At 36.0% G+C, this 21,058-nt stretch overlaps 1 protein-coding gene across 1 annotated transcript in view; it reads left to right on the top strand.

The window, feature by feature from the left end:
* The window catches only part of LOC129789692 (connectin-like), a 112,617-nt gene that overhangs the window by 53,433 nt on the left and 38,126 nt on the right, over positions 1-21,058 (top strand). The window contains exon 3 of the mRNA XM_055826698.1: positions 19,097-19,189. The gene's annotated coding sequence lies outside the window, so the exon portion shown is untranslated. The remainder of the gene's footprint in view (positions 1-19,096; positions 19,190-21,058) is intronic.

Here is a 21,058-nt window from a genome sequence, read left to right on the forward strand (position 1 = left end):
AAGTGGGGACCAACACGGTGTGCTTGAAAAGCATGCATGGCAAACAAAAAGCTCCCCAAGTAGCTTTAAAACAAATTACTTATCCAACACAATCAGTGTGAAATAATGCAAAAGATTCTCGGGGTGTGAACACCAACCAGCCACCCACCCCCCTCCCATATCGAAGTGTAGAGTGTGGCGAAAAGGAAAGAATAACTTGTTGGAGATTAGGAAAGTTGCACGGGATAAAATTAGTAAATCTGCTTGGATGAAAGTTCGTACAAGTGCAAGAGTTTATAGCTGGAATACATTTCACAATAGAGTAGCTAAAGCTTCTGACCTGAAATTAAAAGCAAGAAAGAAAAAAAAGAGGAAAGCTCAACATGAAGCAAGAATATTAAACGAACACAAGAGTATTTAATGAAATTTGAAGCTTTTCGTGTGATATTCAAAAGTCATTCAAGTGTTAATTTAAAGGGATTATTTTTTTCTTTCCCCCAATTTTTTTCTTTCGACGTTCTCCACTTCATTTTATGGGGAGAGATTTTTATTTAATTTTCACAATTTGTTACATCACTCCCAACGAAGTCTATCCCCAAAAAAAAATATACCGCATTTTTACTCTATTTATCAACATATTCAACATACAAAGCTTTATACATTGTAGGTACATTCTTGTGGGGAGAAAAAGCAACTAAAGTTGATATACTTTGATATTAAATTTGTGGTTTTTTGATATCCCGATTTGTGTGCTCCCCACAACCCCTATTCTTTTTTTTTTCTTTTACAAACCCAATGGCAATTGTTGAGGATATGAAATTCCCAGTGTATTATATATAGTTTTCCCCGTTTTCCCGAAGGAAGTTACATCATGAGAAAATATTTTCCATCTCGTTGCATAAATTGATTGTTGTGCCAATCGAATTTATCATTTTTGTCGGGAATACGCGTAGGGAGTATGCTTGGATGAATCTTTTCTCCGACCAAAAAGGGGTGAAAAAAAAAAGCTGCAAAAGGAGTATTTAATAGAGAAGCTTTTGTCCGAAGATATTTTTGCTATTTGGACTTTTGCCAAAGTCTCATGGTCACCACAAGAGATTTTATATGTAAAATTTTATCAAGAGCTATCTGAAGAGCTTAAAGCTGCAAAATGAACTTGAAAGCCTTCCTCTGCAAAGCTCTTAATAGCGGCGCCATCTCTATACAAACATACTCATCGTTTTGGACATTTAAAACACAACCCTTTAACTCTCATACAAGCAGGAATTTCCTAAATCCTCTTCTGCCATCACTTTTCCCGCACACATTTTTTTATACACATAAAAGATCAGCGGGGTTTTGTTTGTAAATTCAGGGAAAAAAAGGAAAAACAACACAACAAAGTGAGGAAAAATCCCTGCCCGATCGTCTTCCAATCCCTCTGCCATTTTTTTGCCATCCGTACAGCACAACCAGTCGGTACGAGAGGTGATAAAGGGTTGCGGGTGAGAAATTTAAGACCCTCCAGCAATGGGGTTTTGTGTCTCTTCACCCTTATATTTATTTGGTGTTTCATTCAATATTTATTCACTGCTTCTATACGCTGTGTAACGTCTCAATATCCCACCAATTCGTTCTATTTTTTCCACAATCCTTTGGCCCCTTAAATCCCTCGTGGGGTTTAAGTGGTTGAGGAAGCAGCCAAAATAGAAAGATACATTTTCAACCCCTTCCCCACCCAATCTCTATATATAATATTGTGAATATTCATCGGCATGTTTGCTGAGAATAGTCGCAGTTGCGCGCGGGGTTGTATAATAAAATGTTATGCAACAATGGGTAAAAGAGTTAAGGAGGAGCACCTTTACAATTCACTCCACCGCGTCACACAGTAAGGGGCTCCTTTTTCTTTGTGCAATGCCATAGAAACGCAATCTCGTGCATCTCATCACGGGAGCGAGGTAATTTTGTCCGTAGAGATTCGAGCATCGCAACGGCGGGTGCCTTCAAATACTGTATGCTGCGCTTTGAGCACATAAGGGGAAGCATATAGGAAGAACTGAGTGAGTTATTGCTTACACATCCCATCCGGAAAAATATTGCAGCCCCTGTGATGTTGGCTTGCATCAAGACGCCATGGGTGACTTCCTCAGTCTTGGTCATATTTCTCAATATTGTCCGCTCGGAACGACGTCTGCGACCTCCGGAATATGCTGGAAAAATTGTAATTAGGTCATCACTCCCCCATATATCCGCTAACCCATTCCACACGCGAGTCGCCTGACTCACGATTCTCGGTGCAATATCAATTTTCCGTCTTATATGCACTCTGCATTTCCAATTTGCAGTACACAGCACTTCCGGACAAAGATCCTGATCACATCCCCAGTCCACATAGATGATATTTTGCGAGAAAATATTTTTAGGGGTTCCGTAATTCTCGTCCATTCTGCGAGGGCAGTGAGAAAGTGAATTTTTGCAATATTCATGGCTCATACCGAAAAGGTCTTCATTCATATTCACCCCACAGACAGCATAGATTACTGACATGAGTATTTCCACGGGAAATCTTACGAGAATCTTCTCAACTAATATTATCTCAAGAGAAATTTTCCATACACGCATAGAATTCAAAGAAAAAACTCCCCGTATATTACGGCTCATAAACCACATAGAGCATTAATGCATTAAAATTACATTAACATATTAAATGAATCCTTATTCCTGGCCAATTTATTGAAATTATATGTATTAGAGTTCTAAGTTGCATGAGAAACAAAAATGTAGTTAAATTAAAACTTTTAATGAAATTTAGAGATTTTATAATTCTATAATTCTCATTAATTTTCGAATTTTACGGAAAAATTTTATGTTATATTTTGCATTATTTAATTGGAGATTTTAATAAGTTTAATATGATCCATTTGCTAAAGCTTGCATTGTAAAAAAAATATTTTGCAAAGAGAAAGAGTTTTAAATTTCATTTTTGTAATTTTTCATGATTTTTTCCATATAAAAAATGCACACTAAAACATTACATAATTATAGGGGAGACCGGGGCTAATAAAATCACTTAAGGGTTTGGAAAAAGCCTAAAATATCATATTTCCTAGCTGGATAGAACAAAATTATCTGAGAAAGAGTTGTAGGGCAGTAAACCTAAAGAAATGAGCTATACATTTCGTTTTATCTATTTGGGAAATATGATATTTTGAGCTTTTTCTAAACCCTTAAGTGACTTTATTAACCCCGCCCTCCCCTATGCTTCTCTGCACTGTTATTTTTAGCATTTTGTGTGTAGGTAGTAGGTACTTTACACCAGGGGCGTAGTCAGAAATTTATTTAAGGGGGTGTTTTTCAATTTCATTCGAATTAGCTGATTTCCCGTACTGCTTGACGTTTCTTTGTGAACTTTTGACATTTCTTATTTTTGACGTTTATTTTATAACTTTTGTCGTTTTATTAACACCTGGAGGATGGAGGTTTCTAACCTCAAAAGTTTGACCTTTATTTTCTATTAAAAGAAAATATTTTACCAAGTTTTCTTTCGACAATTTTGAACTAATGGAACTTCCATACACACATTATGTAGAAATTATCACGATATTTTTAAGAAATTTTATTCTGTCATGATTTAAAAAATGTCAAATTGGCCACTTTAGTCATCGAAATCCTCCAAGGGTTAAACAACATTTAATAATTCCATTTTGAGATTCCTTATGTTAATTTTACCCGAAAAAACATTCTTTTGGCATTTAAAGAAAAAAAATAAACCTTTGTTATTTTTTAGGGTATTTAAATAAACAAAAACGTCCCAGGCTACGCCACTGCTGCATACCATATCATATTGGTTTAGGAGTTTTTATTTTATAATAAATTTATTTTAGCAGTGATTATTTCATTTTTGTTTTAAAATATGGATTTTATACAAAACTTTAATGAATAAATTACGATGAACAATAAGCTCTATTGGTATTGTAAAATTTATTAAAGCACTAACTTTTCCTTTTAATAAATTATTTTATTATGGATTTAAAAATGAAAATTAGGTGAGAGTGGGACACATCTCGCTAATTTTCTGTATTTAGCTGAATTTCGGGTAAGGAAGGCTTCTTCAAATATTTTTTTTTATTTTATTAAAAAAATAATCTCTAAATTTCCTTAGTTATTAAAATACAACTATTTGGTAAACTATTGGAGCAATTTTCCCTTACAAGGATGGTCCATAAAACCTCAAGGACTTACAATTTGTAAAGATTTCCAAGTCTGAAAGATAAATTACATTGCAATTATCTCTTTATCGAAGGTGTTGAATTACCCCATCATCCCCTATATGTTTTGCAACTTGTTGATCACAAATTGAACTAACCCCATTACGGGAAATTTCAATAAATTGCTCCCCTGACCTCTGACGCTTGATCTAACATGAACTTATATATTAGTACGAAGCTTTGTGTTGGAACTTTATAAGGGAGAAAGTCTCGGAAAATTCTTCCATTTATTTTCCTTATGTGGTATGCAACACAATGTTATTCCAACGCAACGAAAAGAGAGTATTTTTCCAAACAATCACCCCCATCTCGTCCATGTCCTCCCACACACAGATGCAAAATGTATTCCATGTGCACCGCATATGCACTGGGGGGTGTGGATGAATAGCTCGCCCACGGGGTGGTTTGTGTTGTATTCATAAATCTATTCTCTTGGTCGCGGGAAAACAATGAAGCCCTTTTTGGACTTTTCCCCCGCGCATTTTCTCTCCCATGAATATCAAAACTGTGTGTACAACCACCCACCTCCGCGCTTATTATTGTTATAACTGGTTGAATACAATCACCTTCATGCGGTAGTCAATGGGAAATGTGGTGGTGAAAATCAGTTGTGGGGGGCTCACGGGGGGAGGTATAGTGTCGAGTAAAAAAAAATGAGCGCGCGTGGAAAAAAGAGGAAGTACGATACTGCGAGAAGGAACTTGTTATTCACAAACATGGAAAATTAAATTTCACAATTTTTTTTTAACGTTCGCCTCTGTTTCCACATCTTCACAGTCATTCATTCAACCAGCCCCTTGTGCATTTTTGTTCTCCAACGCTGTATTTGATAAATTTTTAACCAACTCATTCGCGAAAGTTTATAACGCAATTTCCATGGTTTGTGCGCCAGTGTGCCCAGAAGCTCCGTGAGTTTCCATTTTCATGGGCCAGGGAAACACCGACAAGAGAGCTAGAGTAGCTGGGGTGAGGGGGAGGGTGGAGGTTGCATGAGATGGCAAATACACAGGGGTTTCCCCAAGGGGGTGGGATGTGTGTGTCTGGTAGCTGTTTGTCATATAATTTTACGATTTTACACCGTATCCGGCAGCTACAAATGAAGACAAAAATCCACTAGTCGTGGAAGCTCATCCTGTGAGCTTTTTTTTCCACCCTCCTCCCGCGCACATCGTATATGTTCCACCTACCTACCTGTAGGGTGACTGGGGGTGTTTAAAGCTTCAGTATCCGAGAAAGCTCCCCCTCTGTATGGCGCGCCCTTAACCCCTCACACAATCCAGAATACCCCATATCGCGCGCGCGGGGATATGTGAGGAGTGCAATTTAGTACGATGCTGGGATGTATGCGGAAAATGTGCCTTAAATATTTTTATTGTCGACTATTTTCGTCGTATTTCACCGGGGTTGGGTGGGAAATTTATGGTGTGTTCCTTGCTGAAAAATCTCTCCCTCCTTCTCTTTCCTATTCAATTTCCACTGACGACACCATATAAAACTTCACCCTGAAACTGCTTAGGGGGCCCCCCTATGTACTCCCCATTAAACACCTTCTTTCATTTTTCTCCGTATCTTCAACCATTTCAAACGCCAAACTTCATTGTGCCCCCCCCCCCTGCCCCAGAGTTCAGTTTTCGCGCAAAAGGGATCTTCCCTTCGTTTTTTTTTACTCCGCATCCTCCATCGCAAAACATAAAGTACATACATCACACAGAGCGGTGCTGTATTGCCAGGCATCCTGAGCCTGAACATGTTGGGATGAGGAGCAATTTCTTCATTAATGAGATAAGGAACAATTTATCAAATTAATTTCAAACGAGCGGCATTATCAAAACCCCATTATTTATGCGCTAGTGGCAAGTTTAATATATGAGTTCCTGACACATGGGTATGGGGTATTAGGGCCTCCGGATACAATACATAATTTCGTAGGAGCTTTCGGTGGATCAAAATCGAGAGGGGGAGTGGGATTGTGAGCAATGCACGGGTGGTGTTCGCAAGGCACAAACTCCCACTAAATCCACTGATGTAAATAATTACATATTTGTCCCACTCGCAACATGCTATATGTGTGGTCCAAATATCCCCGTTCTCTGTGCATCCTGGGAGAAAGCACCAGGAGGATGACAGTCATTTGTTATAGAGGGGAGGCGGATGTCGGTGCGGCGGGTGGACTTTGGCGCTCAGGTGCAGTGTTGTCAAACCCAACACAAATTACTGATCCTTTTGGATTTAAAGTCTTTCTCACGCCATGTCGCAAAACTCTCCTCCTCCCATTCCCTTCGTCCTTCCCATGGGTGGTTTAAATACACATTTTCGTGGTATACACACGGGAACGAGCTGGTGCGACGTAGTGGTGGGTGGAACAAGACAATACGGTTATGAAGTGGGAAAAACGGCAATACTTTCTGCACAAGGTGCTCTTTTTCTCGTCTCCTACAGTACGCTGCAAAGCTGTCCCGTGTGAAAATTTATAGTTTTCCCTGATTGATGGTTGGTGATGGAAGTATTAGGATGTTATTTGGCGTAATTTAGGGGTTTTCCCCGGTTTTCCATATACGTTTTATGAATTTGATGGACGATAAGATGAATATTTTGAGAAGAAAAAAATTCAATCATTCATCCGTTAGAAAATCTTGTATGTCATAATGAATTATAATGGTCGTTATGCGCAGATTTTGAAGTGCAATCATTCAAAAGTTCTTTTGAAAATAAATCAAATTAAAGTTTAATTCAAAGTTGATTTGTTAGAGCTTTGACGAGACTGCAAAATCTATCGGTTTGTTAAACTAAAAGATATTTTTATAATTTCTAAGATTTAGAATTTTTTTTATCCGGATTTGTACGATTAGGAAATTTTTCTTAGGGGAACGTGGCCCAATTCCGACCTACAAAGGTCCGCGCAGAATGAGAAAAATGGTATGAAATAAGAAGCAATATTCTTTAATTTAGTGTCATTTTAAAGCCCATTTAATGCTCTTTTTACTTCCATAACTCACTTCATTAAAAATTTTATCAGTTTTAAGTAATAGCGGATTGAAAAAAGGTCGAAGAAGGTCGGAACTGAGCCACGTTCCCCTATAGATTTTATAAAGAAAGAAAATGACTCAAAAAATTATATTTTTAGAAAAAAAATTGAATAAATTACTTGAAGGAAAATTTTAGAACTTCCCAAAATATTAAGATTTATTTTTAAGAATTGAATTTTCTAGACAATCTTGAAGTCTGTCTTCGTTAAAAATTTTAGCAAAAAATCTGTCTGGTGAAATCATCTAAATAGATGGAACCTGTAGTATTAAAAAAAATCTGTCAATGAAATTTTTCTTAAAATAATTTTCCTTAAATCTTTATCGCGTAAAATATATTTTCTGAAAAATCCACTTAAAAGAACCTTAAATATGTGCTTAGAAATTTTAAAAGAAAATCTTAGTTTTTATTGACAGATTTTATAGCTTTATCTAGAACCTAGAAAATTTACAAAATCAGCTCTAACGAATCTATAAGGAATCTACATCCCAATATTTAACGAAAATATGTATTATTAAATAGAACTTCCTGTAATCCGTAACACAATTTCGAAATCCCCTTCAAGTTCAAAAAGCACATGAAGATAAATTCAAACATGCTCAAAAGTCAAATTCCGTCTATAGTCAATAAAGAGTTTATTTAATTAAAAGTTCATACGTTCGGTTACATAGAGTCAGGTGATACGAATCGTGAAATTCACAGCTAATCAGTGTAATTTTGGTGGTGTTGAGAAAATTCAGAGCAAGAGTTTACCTTAGTGGCGTATATCTGATTTAGAAATCAAAAGTAATTAATTAGAGCATGGGATGTATGTAATTACGAAAGCTCTAAACGTTGACAAATTAATTATGGACATGGATTAATGGAAGTTAAATTTGAAGCGAAAGGCCCTTCATATGCTGATTTCCGAAAATGTTTGAGATTAATTAATTTCAATTTCTTTTTCTTCAACTTTGAGGTCAAAATATATGACTAAATTGAGTTTGAGGGAATGGATTTTCATTGTTATGAAAAGAAAACAATTTTGAACAGTACTGTACGATAGAAATGAGTTTGTAGAAGCCGCCCTGTAGGTGGGATAATGACTGCAATTTTCAGAAAGTAATTACACCTATTGCATCCAAGTGAATGGTTTACAGAAGGTGTCACTGCGACATGGTGCGAGGGTAAAAGTTGGGACAAAACTTCAGACTTGCGTATGGGGGAATCTTCCTCATCTTCCTCCATTACGTACGGCAATCCCTTTGCGGTCGGCAGACGTTCCCTCTGAGTCGCAAAAAGGATTATATGGTAGAGTTGGTGGAAAAAAAAATTAATGTGTACAGTGGTGTGTATTGCGAATTATGTGGGGATTTCCCTCAATGAAGGTAAAGGCGTACGGATTATATTTGTTGGACCCAAATGATGCTATGTTGGGGTACGTATGGTTGTGGCTTTTTTTTTCCACCACCCCCAACAGCACGAACACTGAATTTTTAATACTTTTCCATCCGCTTTCGCGGTATTCTCTCTCTGGTAGCATATTCCGGGGGAGCTTTCAAATCAAAGCCCCTGAAAAACAGGAGAGATTGTCTCGGTGCGAATTTTATTTTTGGCGCCACATCAAGCAAATTTACTACCATCTCAGGTGGGGCTCACACGGGGGGAGATTTATCGTGCGACAGTGTATTGAAAATGTATCACATTATTTTCCCTCCGCAGTTACCTTTTTTATACACATCATATCAAAAGTCTGGCTCAATATATCGATTTTATAACCTTCTATTCCGTCGCTTTTTATGGGAATCTCTCCTGGCTGTACGCCGGTGATTGGGTATTTGAGGTATAAGGATATGGAAGTTTATTGTGGAAGACAGAGTATTAGTGTTAGTTGAATGAAGGACCTGAATATAAATTATAAAGTCTCTACGATACAGAGGAGCAAATTGTGGGAATATGAAAAGGCCTCTTTTCTCCTCCAATCTCACGTCCATAAAATGGGTCTCTTTGAAAATTTCTCATACAACCCCCTCGCGCACCCATCCCCCCCCAAAATCCTCTTTTGTTGGCAAAATGCTGCCTTGTGCAAAAAGTCCTACCTCGCATAGGAAAATTGAATAGATTGTGAATATGAGAAGCTGACATAGATATTTCTCATATTACGTCCCATTCGCCACGCTTATATATGTATAATACATATGTATGTATATTGAGTAAATTAGTTCGCTTGAAATTGGTACCAATTTTGAAGTACATCTAGAAAATTTTACATGAACAATTTTAATTGGTAGCAACAGAAGTTGAGCGATGCATTCATTCCCTCGAGGGTCTTTCTCCCATGGTGCTGAAGGTATTTTGAAACTCTTGTGAAAATTATATTTCGAGATGCATCATCCCTTATTCACATGGTCGACACCAGATGCTTTCCCTCCCCCCAACCATCGTGGATTTTCTCAAACATTCATGTCCATGGAGTTGCCTGAATGGAGCCGTTTTGTAGTATGCTACCTACCACACGTGCATGGCTGCGAGGAGCAAAAAGAACGCCATGGCGAGAAAGAATGGCAAGGAGATAGAATTACACTTCTTCTCTTCTTTTTTATATCAATTCCCTCATCAATACACTCCCTTTATTCATTTGATCCCTCTCGAATGTGCAGGTAAAATCCCCCATCTATATACCATCCGATCCGTGTACCATTCAAGTGAAGATTCCTCCTTCAGTCTCTCAGCTTTGTCGATTGCCAAACGATTGAGCATTCCTATGGAGCATCCAGCTCATTGCCATGTGATTATTTGAGGATCTATCCCAATGATATTTGTCCATTGACCAAATGGTGGCGATAGGAAGAACAGCATGAACAGACTGGAAGTGGCAGGGGATGATGTAAAAAAAAGAGCTAACTTGAGAATGGCGCAAGAAGTGCTAGAAGGGGTTTGTTATTTCAAACAATTCTATACATTCAGCTAAAATTTGAAGAACGATCTAAATTTTAATTTAAACTTCACGGAAAGGAGTTTATTTAATGTTATATGGGAAAATTTAACATTTAAAAGAACTATTGGGACGATTGGGACTCCTTTTAATCTTGAAGAGAATTAAGAAAGAATGAGAAATCACCAAATCCAAATTTCTACTGAGACCAGCTGGGGAAAGCTGACAAAGATTTCACCAAAAACGCATAGAATGACGTCATATTTATGTTTTTTTTTTTTTAATAAAAAAAACTTTAAAATTGTCAAAAATCGTCACTTTATTAATCATTTTTGGCAATAAATCATTATGTTAAAAGAGATTAACCCTTTCGCTTCCATTGGGTCATACGTTGATCCAAACGTGAAACATTGTATTTTGCCAAAATTTTTATCAATTTTAATTGTTTTTCCTGGTTAGAAATGTATCAAATTCACGCAAAATAGGCTAAGTAAGACGTTCTGACTGAGAAACGTTCTCTGGAAACATCCACAGAATAAATGTGATAAAAAGCGCATGTTTCAATGTTTCACGTGCACACGAAAGAGGTAAAATAAAAAAAAAGTGACGTCATTATTAAAATTTTTGAGATAATTTTATCTATTTTTTCTCAGCTAATTAGAGTGAAAAATTTATAGTCTCTGGTAATTTCTTATTCATTTTTTCTTCCTCTACAAGAATAAATGTGTCTCAATTTTTTTTCTATGGCATACAACAGAGTGACTCAACTCCTTTTAATAATTTTTTTGGTCATTTTCTCAGTTTTATAATAAAGACCGTATTCAATGATCTTATTTTCAGACATTTTTTAAAATAAAAATAATTAGTAGAAAGAATTTAATTTACTTAAACTTTAAAAGTTCATAATTTTTCTGACTGACAACCCCCTTGAGACAGAGAGAGACCCAAATGTTGCAGCAGGTCAGTTTCTTGCCATTGCTTCGAATCTCCCTCTTCACCATAGTCTCCTCTTGCGAGGTGTTTGAGTGCTTGAATTCTTCTTCAATCATCCTCCCAAAGTGTATTTGTTGCTCATTCCCATACACACCCAGTACCACTTGAGGGAAAATACCATTCTTAGATCAACTGAATGTCTTGTTCCACTCTTCGTTTTTTGTGTTATGTAAGAATTTCTCAATTTGAATGGCACGCCATGTGAATGTGTGCGGTATGCGCATTGCCATCCCAATCAATTTATTATTGGCAATTTCGATTGAGGGCTGCACACAGCACGACCCTCAATGTGAATCTCTTGGACGATTTCCGCATTCAATGGGACAATAATGTCATTTGGTGCCACCCGTAAACTGCAGATGAAACGACACAACAATGAATGTAGTAATTGCCTCCAGGCGGCCTTTCATGGGAATCACCAAGCGCTGGGTTTCCGTAATATGCGATGTGTGATCTATTTGCAATTTTGGTGCAATACCATTGCAAATTTTGTTTGAGATGCTCCAACACACACAGAAGAACCGATCAAATAACAAAAGTATCACGGGGTGAATGGGTAAAAATAAGGGGAAATTGCCGCCACTATTTTCCGGAATTTATGCAGGAATTTTGGTTGTGCAAAATTATGCTTTCAATTGAAATAAAATAAAGAGAATTAAAAGATTTTTTTTTTATTTTAATACTTGTTAAATAGTTTTGTTTTAATTTTGAATTTAATTAATATTTATTTGCTAAAAGAATTATATATAATTAAATATACATATATTTGAATTTAATTGGTTAAAGTTTAAAGGCTTATAACTTACGAAAAAAAAATCAAAAGTTTGTTATTAAACTTTGTGTAAATTAGGAAGCATTTTCACCCTTAAATTATTGAAATTAGATCATTCACAAAAACCCGCCTAACTTTTTTTTCTAGGTGTCCGATTTTCAAAATTTCTAAAAAGTCCGAAAGCTACATTCTTCCCCTGTCCAAAACTGCCGGAGTGATTAAAATCGGTTCAGGGGCTGATTTTTGACAGTCTTTCAAGTAGACCCATACCAAAAATGCCACTTTCTGTTCAATCCTCTACCAAAACTGAATGGATGGACCGATTTTCGAAAATCTACCACCTTTGGAAAGAGGATGAATGTAGCTTTCCGAATCTATGCTACTATTTAAAATCGGTCCCCCACATCTCGAGATATTGACGATTGAAGTCAGTAGTCCTGTTATTTTTCTCGTAGCTGTATCTTCAAGGTATTATATAACTTGCTTTTACGTACTATGTATATATATTACTACCTATTTATGTATTTTAAATTATGTTATATTCTTGAATTCTTAATATAAGTTTTCCAGGACTTCTGAATTTTTTTTCCAAGTATTCCAAGCAAAGAAAAGAAAGAATATTGCAATACAAACAGACGAAACCACAGTATTAGAGCAAATTTTTCAATAATATTTGCAGTACAATCAACACAAAATTGCTCTACCCCCAGAGTGGTGTTCTTTGATGAATTTTCAGAAAATTTTTCCCACAGAGAATGGTGCTCAAGCGATATAGAAAATTGCTTCGTAGTTTATACGGAAAAGTCTCGCCATAAATTCCGGGGACCTTCCCTCTTGGTGCTGAAATGGTGAAAGTTAATTGTTTCCTGTGCAATATTGGGAGAAAATGAAAAATTTTTCTCTTGTGCAGATGTGTGTGACCCCAAATTTGTGCAACATTGCAGTTTCCTTTCTCTTAGGCATTGAATTAGAAAAAAAAAGAAGAATTTGTTACCCTCCATGGGGAAATTACAAATGGCACCCCAGTGCGAATTAAAATGAGACGGGGTTGGTGTGAATTTGACTGTTGAGACCAATTTCAACTGTATGCCGTGTGTGTGTAGGTCAGGGTGCAAAATTTTATGAGTCTCACGGGACGGTGAAAATTGTTTATCAAAATACAATTAAAGTGTCCAACTGGATGTCCATGTGCACACACATGAATTTTCCCTTTTTGCCATGCGGAGGGTTGTGGTGTACCCCTCAGTGCAAAATGATATAGCAGAAATTTGTGAGTAATTTTCGCACAACCCTTAAATTGTGATTGTTTCACAAAACGAAGGGTAAAACCTCGCCGCAATGACTTGCATTCTCGCAAAAATTTGCACTTTTGCAACTTCCATTCTTCGGGTTTATTTGTACTTATTTGTGCTTCAAAGAGGGTGAAAAATGTGGGTGAACGTGAAGGGGGTTTCCGCATATATATATGCGCCCTATATGCGATCGCAACCCTTAACCACCGTCGTCGATTTTACAATGAATTTGCGGGGGATTCAATGGAAATTTTCACTTGTTCGCGAGGTACTCCACTACCTCCAAATGGTGGGGAATTTTCTTCCGCGTAGCTCATGGGAATGCATCTCTCGACTTCCCTAACAAGCACTCAACGATGAGTGGTGGTGCTGCTGCTATAGCAGGAAGTGTGCACCCGCTATTCAGCCCCAATGTGCAGCCCGTATTGATTAGTTCCGACAACAGGTGCGCACACATTTCCGCTGAATTTTAAAATCAATTTATTAGTACGCTAATAAATTGAGGAAAGTGAATACAAAATGCAGGCTTCCCGGAGATTCTCCAACAACCTGGGATGTGGTGGGAATACTATATAGTGTGGAATTTGCCTCACTATGAGTTAGAGACAACAAGATGGAAAATTTATTTATAGAAGATGGAATTTATATGGCCACACGGAAAAAAATCTCTCACTTCTGTCTCTTTCGCAGAGAAGAAAATATATTTCTTCTTTATTTTAAATTGTATTCTGTTCTAAGACAATGGAAAATGTATTTTCCAAGGTTCTTTGGTAGCCTTTTGCGTTTCACTCCAATGAAGTCTTTTGTGCTCTAAAAAATTGTTTTACTGAAACTACTGAAATAAGAAAATTATTTTTATTTCAAGGATAAAAAATATATAATTTTTAATGAAGAATTCTGGGATTTTCCTACACTCTCAAATTGAGATTTTGCAATATTACCGTAAAATGGGGTGTATAGGATCACTGGGGTGAATAGAATCAGCAATCTGGGAAAATCTTTAATTGTAAATTTTGACCAATATATGTTTTTAAATTTTGAAATCATACCACCGAAAGAATCATTAGACTATATTATATAGAGTTAGTTAGTGAATATTAGAATTTTTTTCAAAAAAAATTTTCTTACATTTATTAAATTTTAAAAAATGCTGTATTTTACCCTAAATTGGTTGATCCATAAAACTTTACTTGTTCTGAAAAGTACGAAACTTCTAAAAATATAATTCTACTGCTATTCAACGCTCTTTTTATTCAGGAAAAGAGATTAGTAAAGACATTTTATATAAAAAAAATATTTTTTTCTATTTTTAGTGCTTTTTTGATTTCATGTCACTTAATTTAAAAATTTGGGGTGAATAGGATCACTAATTTGCATACTTCAAGGGGCTTCTAAAATGATTATTTGACTAATGTGCTAAAAAATGAGATAAGATATGAGATGTACAAGCAAGAAGAATGTTGAATCTGAAGATTTAGCCCTTAACCCTTAATCCTTTAACCCTTAATCCTTTAACCCTTTTAGGACCGATTGAACGTTTTCGCAAATATCTCGATTTTGAAAATTTCTTTTTTTTAGCTAGTTAATCTTTATTTATTTAGCTCATGCCATTTTCGAAAAAAGCTATGATTAAAAATGTCGCCCTTCGATCCTTAACTGCCTAAGGATCGTAAGGACTCCAGAATGGCGTGAAAATAAATTTTGGAGATTCTTTTGAGTTCTAGTATGACATTTTTTACCAAAAATCCCGATTTTGGAATTTTTGGTTTTTCGTCCTTTTTAATGCTCTTAGTCCTCAAGGAAGTCCTTTTGTGATTTAAAAATGTTCAGTTGCCATTAAAACTTAGTTCTCCATTATTTCTGGGTGAATAAATAATTAACTTGTCAAAATTAGGCATTTTCAAAAACGAGCTATGGGACGATAACGTTTTATTGGTCCTTAAGCGATTAAGGATCACCAATTCGCTCAAAGCCTGGCTAAACTGGTTAAAAATTAAATTGACATTAACTAAAAATGATTTTTCTTACAATAATTAGTGATTTTCCACGTAAAAATCGCAAATAAAATAGGTGATCCCATTCACCCCAATGTGGGGTGAATAGAATCAGGACTATTTTTTTTTAAATTAACGAAAAGGAGCACCGTGCGGTGAAAAAGTGAAATAGTATCCTTAAAGTAGAAGGAGAGACCCATAATTTCGCTTTTATTTCATAGGTCTAGCTCAAATAGTTTTTTAGTTACAACAGCCTCTCAAAGTTGAAAACTGATTCTATTCACCCCATTTTACGGTATGTAGCTGCTAATTCACCTCTGCTACCTAGCCATTAATGCGGATTTGCTTATATTTCCTCCTCTTAAGGATTTTTATTATGTTTGCTAAATCCAGGGTTAAATCTTAATGAAATGCGGAGGGAAGTATGAGCTCCCCACATAGTGTAGCGAATATAAAAAAGATTTCCTACCATTTTGGAGTAATACAGTGACAAATAAAAAATGAAAAGTTGCTTTTGGTGTGTGTTATCACCCGAGCCAGTTGAATGTGGGAAAAGAGACTTTCACCGCACAGTGAGGAAAAGCTCACATGTAGCAGAATCTTCCTCTTTTGGGGGGTACTTCACTTTCAAATGGAACACACACAGTACACGGACAGTGGGGGGAGGGGGAAATTGTGGGTGTGAGATCGGTGTGGGAAAAATCCGGAAAATGGTACCATTCAGCTGTCAAATAAAAATAAAGAATGTAAGTCATTCAAGCAGCACGACATCAACGAAACACTAACAATAATGGCGTGATTTATTGCCCACGAGAATCGTCTCCGGTCGCCTATTTTCCATTTTCCCGCCTCTATGGCTTTCCGTTTGGCGCCTCTAAGGGTTATACAATAGTGCAAAATCAACAAACACAGCAGATTTTTCCAGCAGCCCGGAAAACGGATTGATTTCTCCCTGGACAAAGACTTCCCATCCATATATGTATGTATATTGTACTTTAGCTCCCTTTCCGCTTTGTATTTCAAAGTCAAACTCACATCCAACCCAATTCAACCCATTTGGCATCACTTCTCAGAACATACATATATCGCATAAGATTCAGTGCTATATGTAGGAGCTTCTGTATGTGGCATATATCTAAAAATATATATAGTTGTGATGGATATTGATTGCAAGAAGGGGGTGGGATTCGTAGAATTTTACTAATCTCTCCCTGTTAGAAATTCGATAGCATTCTTGGAGAAAGTATAAGGGGTTTACAAGTTGGAGATTTAGTGCAAAATTTCATAGCTCCTGTAAAATGTCTTCTCCCATCCACTTTTTCTTCTCAATGTTGAGAAACAATAAGATCAAGAAACACATACAAGGAATAAGATTTCAATCCTATTTCCTTTCTCGTTTCCTCCCCATCATACAGGAGTAAGGAGTGCTGAGAAAAAAATAACATCTTGAAAGAAAAATTCTCTACTTCACTCCTAAATACTCCATTCTCACCATTCTTTCAGTATTCATCCTTTTTTGGTTGCTCGTCCATGTGTTGATGCTATGGGTTGCTTGCATTATGAGAAAGGTAGGGGTAACTGGGGTAAAATGGTGAATTTGAAAAAAAAAATAAAAATTTTTATCTCAAGAAGCAGTGGGAGCTACTCTGTCTAATTTCGTCAGTAGTTGCACTTCCTACCCCTGCCTACGCCTTGAAAATTTCATAACAATTGATCCTATATTTTGGCTTTTATTTGAAAAACAAATTTTTCGAACCTCAAAGTTACTCTGACCACTGAACTACAAATTCAGTTTTGGCGAAATTCTCTGCAATATTTTTGATCCATATGCATTTTTAGACAGAGTAACTATTGCTAAACACGAATCTAAACTGAATTTTCCGAAAAAATTTTCCGAGTTTTCCCGTAAAACACTGATAGTAAAAAGTACCGCTTGGGGCAAAATGGTGAATTTGGTGTTTTTTTAAAATAACTTTTTAAATTTTTGAAAAAATAATTTCCCCTTAATTAGTATAACTATTATATACAATTTGGGATGTTTAATCACTTACTATTACCAATTTTTATAAACTAAAAAAAATAAAAAAGGCAATTTCATAAATTTAACGTTTTTTTAATTTTTTGTATTTTTTTTATTAAAAAAAAGTTTTAATTGGTACACAAATCTCTCATTCTCAATAGATATTATAGTGCCTTGCTAAAATAATTTCATTAAATTAAGATTAGCGAACAAAAAACGCAATTAACCGTTTTGCCCCAGGATTTTTGGAACAGGCAAATTTGGAAGGGTTTGGAAAATGGCCTGAAAAAGCATTTTCCCATTGCGATAGAGAAAAATCGTCTCAGACAAAGTTGTAGCCCGGAAAATTTCCTATAAGATAGTTCTCATGGGAAATCTCAAATATTTCCATAGAACTCAGGAAAAATTATCTCCCAAAAATTCACCGAATTACCCCAGTTTCCCCTATCATTAATTTCCATCCTTGTTTTGAGCACTCCAACCGTCGTGGATAGTCGTTGCTCTCCTGGAGTACACTTCCACCCCCATCCTGGCTAAATTTCATTTCATCCACGTGGATATTCGAGAGAGAGCGAGAGATTGGCGCGAAACTCCGCGGGAGAAGCAATCTGTGAAGCATCCGCTGCAGGTTGACTCCCCATGTCACGCTTAATTGTAATTCCACGCGTATAAAGTGTCTCAAATGGAGATGTCTATTGTTACCATGGGGTCCCTTAGTCATTCTCAATCTCATTTTCACCATTTCCTGCCCGCCACCCGCTGAGTCAGCGTGGAATTAATAATGCCGGAGGTGTGTTCGCCAGCACAAACGCACAACAGAAGCCGCCTTGCACCACGCAATTGAGTCATATAGGCTGACCAAGTGGCCATCTGTTGGTACTCATACTGTATTTCCCAAGGGGCTATCATTCTACGGATTGATGTATATAATTTCCCCCTAAGCATGTAGCACACACAACGTCTTTGACTTTGAAGGTAATGGAACGCAAATTGCCTAGAGCATTCAAACGTTTCTCTATGAATTTTAATATGTTCTCCCTGATAGACTTTATATATAATTCACAAAAGGGATTTTCTAGATTTTATCTATTAAATTGTAACTTTAAATTAATTAAAAAAAATTCAAATATATGATGAAGCTTTTAATTCCATTAATTTTTTAGAATATTGATCCACACCTGATATTTAAATTTTTTATTTGAAATTATTAGAGCTTTCGTGGCTTTCGTCAAAGTCAATCAAAATAAAATTAGACTGACAAAAATCAGTGATTTTGTATTAAATTCAAATTTTGAAAAAATGCAAAAAAATGATTTTTTAATGCACATGGCTGACCCCTAGTTTGATTGATGCGGATATTCTTTCAGTGAGCCTTCGTTTGCCAGATGACTTTGCCTGGTGATGCATAATACCTGAATTTTGGAATTGATTTTGTCTCCCCTTTTCCTCTTTAATCCGTGCGGGTGCCACCGGTGTGTCATCTGGCCCAATCACACCAACCGATAGTGTTGCTGAATTTATTCGCCTCAAATATCAATGGATGAGTACGTTGTGATTTGCACATGAAAAGCACTATGTATTTAATTGGCACAATCCACTGTAAAACATATGCTCAGTTTCAACGAAAATGTCCATAATTTATTATGACACTTCACTCTACGAGTTGAATTTGTGTCCCCAATAATGCTATGCTCTATCGGATATTATTGAAAATGGAAATTATTTATTGTAAAATGCATGGAAATTTCATATTTGATGTAATAACAAATTTTTCACAAGATAAAATGAGAAATTTAAAAGGTTCTTATTGAGATTCTTACGATGATTAATTTCTTTTCTTTATTTCTTTTTCTTACAGATACTGACGAAGCTAAAGGAAATTCCCCAAATATACGCATAAATTACTACCAAGACAAACATTTTGGATTTCAGGATTGAACTCAATTCGAAGGTAAAAAATAAATACGACATTTTATTAACAAAAAAAAGAAAACATTCCCCTAACATTTATCTTTGCTATTTTCCCCCTTTTTTTGGCAAAGGGTGTTTCTTTTTTTTTATAAACGAGGGGTCTTTGATACGAAAATAGAATCACGAAAGAATTGCGAGGGTGTGGAATGAGGTGGAAATTCTTGGGGAATTATAAAAATCACTGAACCTTTCTGAACATAGAAGGGATATCGTTGAAACTTGATTAATGCGAGTAAAATGTATAAAATCTCCCAATGTTAGACATTCTCCGGCAACGTCTACACAGCGTCGTCTACAGCAAAGGGATGACAAGAAAAACATTCTTTTGAAGGAAACTTTTCTCCGTGTGCGTTTTTGCACGGATCTTCCTTCAATGCTAAATGGGAAAATAATATAGAGCTCTAAAACACAATCTCCGCGTATACTTCAACTTCTTTTCACAGTTTCTTCTCATTTTATTTTCTTTCTCATCTTCCGCATCTTAAAGTAACATCATTTTTTTAATATATTAAAAAAAGATTAGGGGAACGTGGCCCAAATCGGACCGCCGCCCAATTACGACCGCCCCTTTTTCTCGTAAATGACGAAATATTATAAAATTAGTTTCACTACATTATGAAGATATTATAGTAAGGTAATGTTAGCGCCTAAAATAAATTAATTTGGTACACAACAGGGCAAATTAAAAATCAAAATTCATTTTCAGCACTTGGCCGACATTTTCTGATTTTAGAAACTAAGTTGATATGAGTTTTTTTCCCACTATTATGTCTCATATTATGCCGCGTTTCTGTAGCTTAGAGGGTCTAGTTTATTACTTGATTTACAATTTTTTGAAAGATTTTAGGCATTTTAAGTAATTAAGTGAAAATGTAATACATGCAGAATGGTCTAATTGCGACCCCCAAAATGTTTCAATTCGGACCGTCTATTTCCACCATTCACCACGGTAAAGCAGTCGCGCATGCGTGTAGTGGTGTGGAAGTGTCTCTCTCACACAGACCGCGCTGTGTTTTGATTTCGGAAAAATCAATATTTTTTCACGTTTCTTGAAAGTTTTTTCGCAGTGAAAATGTTCCTACAGCCAAAGGGGAGTGCAGTTAGTGTAATTTACGCATTCCTCAGAAGAATTTTCGTGGATTTTCTGGGAATTACGTCAGTGAGTGCGCAATTGTCGGTGTGTGTGAAAGTGTGTGTAGTCACCTCAAGGGCGAAATGTCAAAACAAATGTGGGGAAGAATGAAAATAAATTCGTGATTTTCCGGCTTTTCCGGGTAATTCATGGCAGTTTCCCTATTTATAGTAGTGATAAAAGTGATCTACTAGTGAAAAAACCACAAATTACGGCAAAAAAAGGGGGTCGCAATTAGAACACTCGGGGGGTCGCAATTAGAACACCGTGGTGAAAAGTGCAATTTTAGCAACTTTTTTTAATTCCATTATTACTCAGAACAGGTAAGAGATAGAATGTTTGCATCTATAGAACAAAGTTAGCCTATTAAATGACCTTTCCAATGGTACCAAACTTGGGAAGATTTAATTCATTTTAATATGACTTTTTTCAGTCCTTCTGAAACAGAATTTAGGGGGTCGCAATTGGGCCACGTTCCCCTATTATTTAATGGTAGGATCAATTGTAAAGAGGTTGCTTTTATTTGAAAAAGCTTTTTTTCTTCAACATAAAAGCTGTGAAACTTTTTTTTCTTTCATTGAATTTAATATATCTGTACGGTACATGTAGTAAATTAAAAAAGTTTCTCAAACACTAAAACTGAAGTATGTTGTTTTGTTCGTGATTTTATAAATAACTTTGCTAAAGTTTTAGAAATAGATTATGTTATTAAGTTTG

This window comes from Lutzomyia longipalpis, chromosome 1 (assembly GCF_024334085.1).
Source record: "Lutzomyia longipalpis isolate SR_M1_2022 chromosome 1, ASM2433408v1".
NCBI lineage: Eukaryota > Metazoa > Arthropoda > Insecta > Diptera > Psychodidae > Lutzomyia > Lutzomyia longipalpis.